This window comes from Syngnathus typhle, linkage group LG21, assembly GCF_033458585.1.
Source record: "Syngnathus typhle isolate RoL2023-S1 ecotype Sweden linkage group LG21, RoL_Styp_1.0, whole genome shotgun sequence".
Classification (NCBI taxonomy): domain Eukaryota; kingdom Metazoa; phylum Chordata; class Actinopteri; order Syngnathiformes; family Syngnathidae; genus Syngnathus; species Syngnathus typhle.
In genome coordinates, this window is record NC_083758.1 from 7,042,636 (window position 1) to 7,049,645 (window position 7,010).

Sequence of the window (7,010 nt, forward strand, 5' to 3'; positions counted from 1 at the left end):
GTAATTACCTTCACACCCACCCCAGAAGAAGACTGGAGAAGATCCATTTGACATAGCATCATGGTGTTTTTCCCATGCGTTAAATATGGCAACCATAATTTTGAGTCATTGCGCAATAAGTGGACTCTTGGATTAGCTTTACCAGGACCTTGAATTTAAACTTCAAGAGTGCTGACGGTAGTAAAAATTCCCGTCCAAACAATTAATTTGTTTGCGCCCCCCGCGTGAAATGCCGTACACCCGTTTAAAGCTAACGGCGCGCCGCCGCCTAATGGGCCTTTGTCCTGAGGTCAAGCTCGCCGCCGCCGCCGCTATCGTTTCATTAAACACACCGCTTCACAAACGAGCGATTTGATTTGGTAATTGGCCCGGATTAGTCAGCGTTTTGTCAAAGTGCGGACGCCGCCTGGTTGCGTTCAGCCTCCCATCGCCAGATGGATGAGGGATAAAGATGTGGCTACTTGATTTCCCTTCGCTCTGTTGTGTTTCGCTATACATACGCCGGCTCATGGAGGGAAAATATGGAGCCTCGCTGTGCTTCCTCAGGTTTGACAAATCAGCATCTGCTTGCCTGTCGGCGAGCCAAAAAAAAAAAACTTCGAGTCCAACATCGATAATAGAGAGAGGACACGTGGAAGTGCTGAGATGCTCTTTAATTGGGAGCTCTCAGGTGCAGAATTAAAATGGGTGAGAGGGAAATGAGCCTGACAGTCACTCAAAATGAAAAACTAGCTTTGGCTTCGGAAATAGCCGCCCTCATTAGTTTTTTTTTTTTTTATCCGGCTCGGTCTTTATCAGCAGTCTGATACGTTTTTGCGGAGTCTGTTGCTCTCGTAGTCTAGCACGGGGTCTTAGCCATATTTGTAGATTGTGTTGGCCATGTTTGTGGAGTGTCTGTTTGTTTATTAGCGTAGCATGCTGTTTATTTTTGTGGAGCACATCGGACCCTTGTTACTATGTCATCGTGGTGTTTTTATTTTTTCAAACTAAAAAATCTCAGAATTAATCATCAAACCTTGCAGCCGTGACTTTCTGTAGGCGTAAAATTCAGAATTTGACATTTACCGTTTTTTTCCATGTATAATGCGCCCCCATGTATAATACGCACCCTAAAAATGGCGTGTTGATGCTGGAAAAAAGCCTGTACCCATGTATAATACGCACCCAAATTTTGACTCCTACTTAAGTCCGTAAACGTAAAATTATTTCAGAAAAAATATCATCTTTGGGAACAACCGGATGTTATTCTGCCGGTCAGTATCATTGCGCATGCGCTAGCAAACTCGATAGCGAAGAAATGTTTCGGATTTTTGTAGGGTACATTGTGACAGCAAACGAGCAGGTGATCGAGCAAGCGTCTGATACCAGAGCATTGTGTTTGAAGTGAACAGCAGAGAAGAAAGCGCATCTGTAATGGCGGCCTCCGTATCATATCCGGATTAAAAAATATATATAATATATATATATATTTTTTGTACCCATGTATAATGCGCACCCCAGATTTTCGGACAATAAATTAGTTAAATTTTGCGCATTATACACGGAAAAAAACGGTAATCATTTTCAACAACTAAAATATAGTACGTTGCCATCTAGAGTTTGAAAGTGGAATTACACTCAATACTGCTTAAAAGAGACCTTTTTTTTAAAAAATGTTTTTAATACAATACCCATCAGCTGTAGTTCCACAAACCTCAACAGTGTTCATCTGATGCACCAAAAAGTGTGATCAACAAGAAGGTGGTGACTCATGATCAGAAGCTGAGGGCTGACTAAGTGTGGCAGGATCCATGTTGGTGTGAAGAAGTTGGCGTCGGAGCAAAAAAAGTAAGCCAGTGGAATATTCAAATGACGAATAAAACGAATGTGACTACAATGTCGCCGTGACTGGGCCCGCCCGGGCCGCCACAACCTGAGCGCACCTTCTGATGATTCACCGTTTGAGTTCTTCATCTGGTCGCACTTTTCCGACGTGCCAATCGCTCCTCGTTTGCGTTCATCTCGCCTCTCGCGCAATGTCAAGATAGACTTGGGTCAGCACTTTTATGCATCGTTAGAGCCCAGATAAAAAGCACAGACATTAAAGGGAGAAGCGCCCGATTGAGCACAGAGTGTCTTTTACAATACATTTGCTTCAATATCTTTTTTACTAGTGAAATATTATAGGCTTGGATTTGTGAGTATGCAGCAGTATATGACAAGTTTTTGTTGTCCATAAAAACAAGACACACTAATGAAATTGATACAATTTCATGGATTTGTCTCTCAATTTTTTCTTTTTTTTTTCACACCCCAAGAGAAATCTAATAGAGTGAAGCTATTTTAAATGTTCTCTATTTTGCTTCAGGCAAAATGCAATTATTCTCCATTTTGTGCAGTCCTTCCACTCAAGCCAAATATTCAAGCCATTTGCCTCAGTGTCACGTTGCAGGTCGGCAATAACGACACGCTGGGAGAAAAGCAATATCGGTGAAATCTCCAGTCAGTATTTGGGAAACGTACTTAAAATAATAACAATAATAAAAAGGCTTCATTCCCCTGCCAAAAAGATGATCGAATAATGCCATTGTCTCCGATGGAAATGCACACCATTTAGCTTGAAGACATTTTGCCTCTGATTCGAAACGATCCTTGAGAAGAATTGCAGATATTTGGCGTATATATATATATTTGCTCATTATGTTGTTTGAATTGTTGAAGCCAAATGTTTATGTGAGACCCCATTGAAAGTAATAAGACACATTTTTCAATTAACTTCATCTAAAAGGCATCATTTGGAAAAAAAAAACAATTAAGAGTTTGTGGTTTTAGGAGTATCTACTGTACAGTATACATTTTAATGGGCACAATATGTTGCCTTGGCTTTAATGGTTTTGAAACAAATGACTAAAGTCACCTTAAATGAAACAAAGAACCCCAAAGGATAAACGGCAGTGTGAGTTCCACTCTTTCTTTCTTCAAGTTCTTTCCATAACCATAAAACGTAACCGTTTTATGAAAGTATTTATTTGTATTTTATATTTTCCAATCTGCGGAGTACCCCAAGGCTCCGTTATTAGCCCACTGTTACTCTCAAAGATGAAGGCGTTAGACAAATTGAATGAGAAGAAGGTACCAACCTATCACTATTGCTTTAATTTATATACCGTAATTTTCGGACTATAAGTCGGGTTTTTTTTCATAGTTTGGGTGGGGGGGGCAACATACTCAGGAGCGACTTATATACATATATATGTTTTTTTCCACTTTTTTGAGCATTTTATGGCTGGTGCGACTTATACTTCGGTGCGACTTATAGTCCGAAAATTACGGTATAATCATAATAATAAAAATAATCAATAATAATAAATTAAAATACAAGTAAATTTGTCCACTGTGTTATATTACACTTTTTCAAATAAACTTTCAAGGGTTTTGGTAATCATCTAAAATCCCACTCGGCTGTTTTTCATAAATGTCAGAACACCCGCATCACATCTTCCAGACATTTTTCCTCTGTCCTAACATCCAGGTTGAGCTCCTCCCTCCTCTCCTCACCTCCCCTCAGTTGCCGCAAAGCCGCTGTTTGATACTGACATTCCCATCTGTAATGTACTCTAGTCATGACTCACCCACAGATAGATTGGCCAAATGCACTTTTTCTTCTCCTGCAGTGGCCCACTTGCCAGCGAAGAGCTGTCCGAGACTGTTAAACTATGCTCTTTCTATAATATTGAAATGAGATCATTTAGATGCCGAGGAGCAGGGTGGACGCTGGCAAGTCTCACTCATAATTTACGACCGGGGAGTTTGCATATGTGGTGATTAAATGCGGCGGAGAAACATTGAAAAGTTTGAAAACGCTACACAAGCTTTGATTGTTTGAACGGATCGTATCGATAAGGCGCAGGTGTCAAACTCCAGGCCCGGGGGCCGGATATGGCCCGCCTAATCATTTTACGTGGCCCGCAAAGACAGATTCAATTCATGTCAGTCCTAAAACTGCAAATTGTCTGTCACTTTTATACGAAGCGGACATTTCTGCGTGAAAGCAACCACGTCGAAGTTTACGACAACACGCCGGGTTGCGCTTTACCGCCGTTGGCAGTAAACAACCCGTGTGCAGCGTGAATGGCAAATGCTGCAAGTCAGCTACAATGCAGAAGCAGCGTCAGGCTAGCCAGCCCCTCATCAATCAATATGAAGTCGAAGCTATTAGAAAGTCCCGGCCAGGTTTAGCCGTGTATATCGAGTGTTCCGTTTCATTGTGAGAAGAATAGGACGGATAAATTGATGGATGACTTGGAAATGGATCCAAATCGTGCAATGCAACACAATTAGCATCAATAGTCAAATGCAGACGTTTTGTCACGGGAACGCCCAACGTAAGATTTGCTAGGAGACAAAAGCAATGTGTTGACTCGGATAAGCATGTTTAGGCGGAGAACATTTGAGACGGCAGCCCTGAACATAATGGATGCATGGATTATACTGTAGAACTATGCCAAGTATTGTTAGAAAGATGCTGACGACGGCATAAAAAGCAATTCATCCCCTACGTTTGTCTGATGGCTTTTGGAACTCACTCCAACGTTGTTGTTGCTACGTGCACGGGTGGCTGCGTCGGTGTAATGTGTGCACTTTGTGAGCGGTGAGCAATCAGTCTGTTGTTGTAAACATTTATTTGCTTTCAGTGTCATTAGGGAATAGCGGCGGGAGAGTTTCTCTGCAATGCAAATCAAGACAAAGAAAAGGGAAACGTGGAAAGGGGGAGTTGAATCATCTGAGTTAGCCGTTTTTTCGGTACATGGGCAAAAGTCCCATTACCGTATTTTCCGCACTATAAGGCGCACTGGATTATAAGGCGCACCTTCAATGAATGGCCCATTTGAAAACTTTGTCCATATATAAGATATACACTACCGTTCAAATGTTTGGGGTCACAAAATTGTTTGGGTGACCCCAAACGTTTGAACGGTAGTGTATATATTTATCTAGATAATTATTTATAGATTATATATATAATCTTCTGTGTAAAAAGTCTTATTTATGTATACTTATATTCATAGATTATATATAATCTTATACAAATATAAGATATAATTTATAATATTTAATTCATAATATTTTATTATAATAATATTTACACTACCGTTCAAAAGTTTGGGGTCACCCAAGCAATTTTGTGACCCCAAACTTTTGAATGGTAGTGTATACATTTGGCCCGCGGGCCGCACTTTGGACACACCTGCTGCTCAATATCGGTCCATATATAAGGCGCACCTGATTATAAGGCGCACTGTCGGTTTTTGAGAAAATTGGAGGTTGTCAGGTGTGCCTTAGAGTGCGGAAAATACGGTACTATCTGCATCATGTTGGAATCAGACTCATACCTGGAACCGGGTAAAAGCCAAATCCGATTAATTTAGGAATGCCACAGGGATTTGATTTAGGTCCACGACTGTTCTCGATAGCTGACATATGCGTTTTCATATTTGACCTACATCTCGTTTGAACTCCATCTCAGTGCTCTAATTGGCTCCGGCATTGTTCGGAAGCCAATGTCTAATAATTACAACGGTGATTTATGTGTCCGACAAAGCCCGCCTGCACCTGTGCGACACAGTACCAGCGGGTAGTACAAAAAGGATCGCTTTGTGACGATTTATCCATGAATCAACCTTTTCCCGGGTCTGGATGCACCTGTCACAGCGGAGAAGCAGAGCTACCTCCCAACGAGCTTCGGGGGAGGGAGGGGGAGTAGCAGATGGGTACAGGAGGGATCCGGTTCGCCGGATTGCTTTCTATATGCAGGCGGAGAATATAGGTCAGTAACACATTTGCTCTCTTTTATCACGCGAGGCGTTTGTACCAAATGAGCGACTCCCGCTCGGAACGGCCATGACGTAGGGTGACCCTTGACCTCTGTGTGATTCGAAGTAGCACCTGTGCAGGCTCGCTCATCCATTTTTTTTCATTTCCGTTCTTGTTCCTGCGCTTCTCGTTCCAAACCAGATGGTGACACATGCATTAGCTCGCATGTATATTTAATACAGAGCACAGATTAAGGAATTTCTATAAAATTTTTAGTGTTTTTGGACTCATTGCCCTAATGTGCATCTGTGTAACTGGTCCTGTTTGCTTCTCGTGTGGCTTACGTGTTTTTAGTCTCTGGTGGTGTTACCATCGAGGCTTATGAAACGAGTAGCCAGGAACTTTAAAATCTTCAGCTCTGTTGCATGGAAGGAAGATCATGCGAACCGGGTAAAAGTCAAAAGTGGGAATGCCACAGGGATCTGTTTTAGGTCCACGACTGTTGCCGATGTAATATCGCTGACCCAGGTCTGTTCTACGTAAACATCCGTGACCCGTTAAAATTGCAATATTTTTTTTTATCCCACTTTGTCTCTTGTTCCCACTCGACACCAAATAGAGAGCTTTGAAAATGAACTGCTGCCTTTGCCGCCGAAGGACATAAATAATTCATAAGCTAACCGATGCGGAGCGAGTGGAAATTAAACATAGGTTTGTAGCCTTTGCATGCAAGCTGCTGGAATCTACCAAGCATGGTCAAATCCCCACGTCTATTTTTTTTTCAAGTACATTCTCCCTGCAGTTATTTGTTAGTTGATTTCTGAGTGACAGATTATCTTCAATGAGGTTTTGCGGACTGTATTTTTTCATACCTGGAAAGTAAATCCAGTTTATTCACGTTTGTCCAGGAGCCGGTTTTTGGAGCTGTAGTTTTGGATAGCTTTCTTGAAAGAAAACAATTTCACGCAAAGGATGTGGCGGAATCACTGAAAGTCAAAATGCACTCCAGGGCGTTTAGCTCGTCCGCAACTCCAATCGGGCCTGACTGGCATGATGGAGAAACCTTCAGGTGAGATGCTGTGAAGCTGATCGAATTTCAACCGTGTGACTCCAGCCCAAACGGGCGACGGCGTACGGAAACTGCCAAATGGGTTTTGGCGTCGCTGCCAGTCTGGTTTTCCGCCGCGGCATCATCGGGACGGCAAACGTTCGTGACG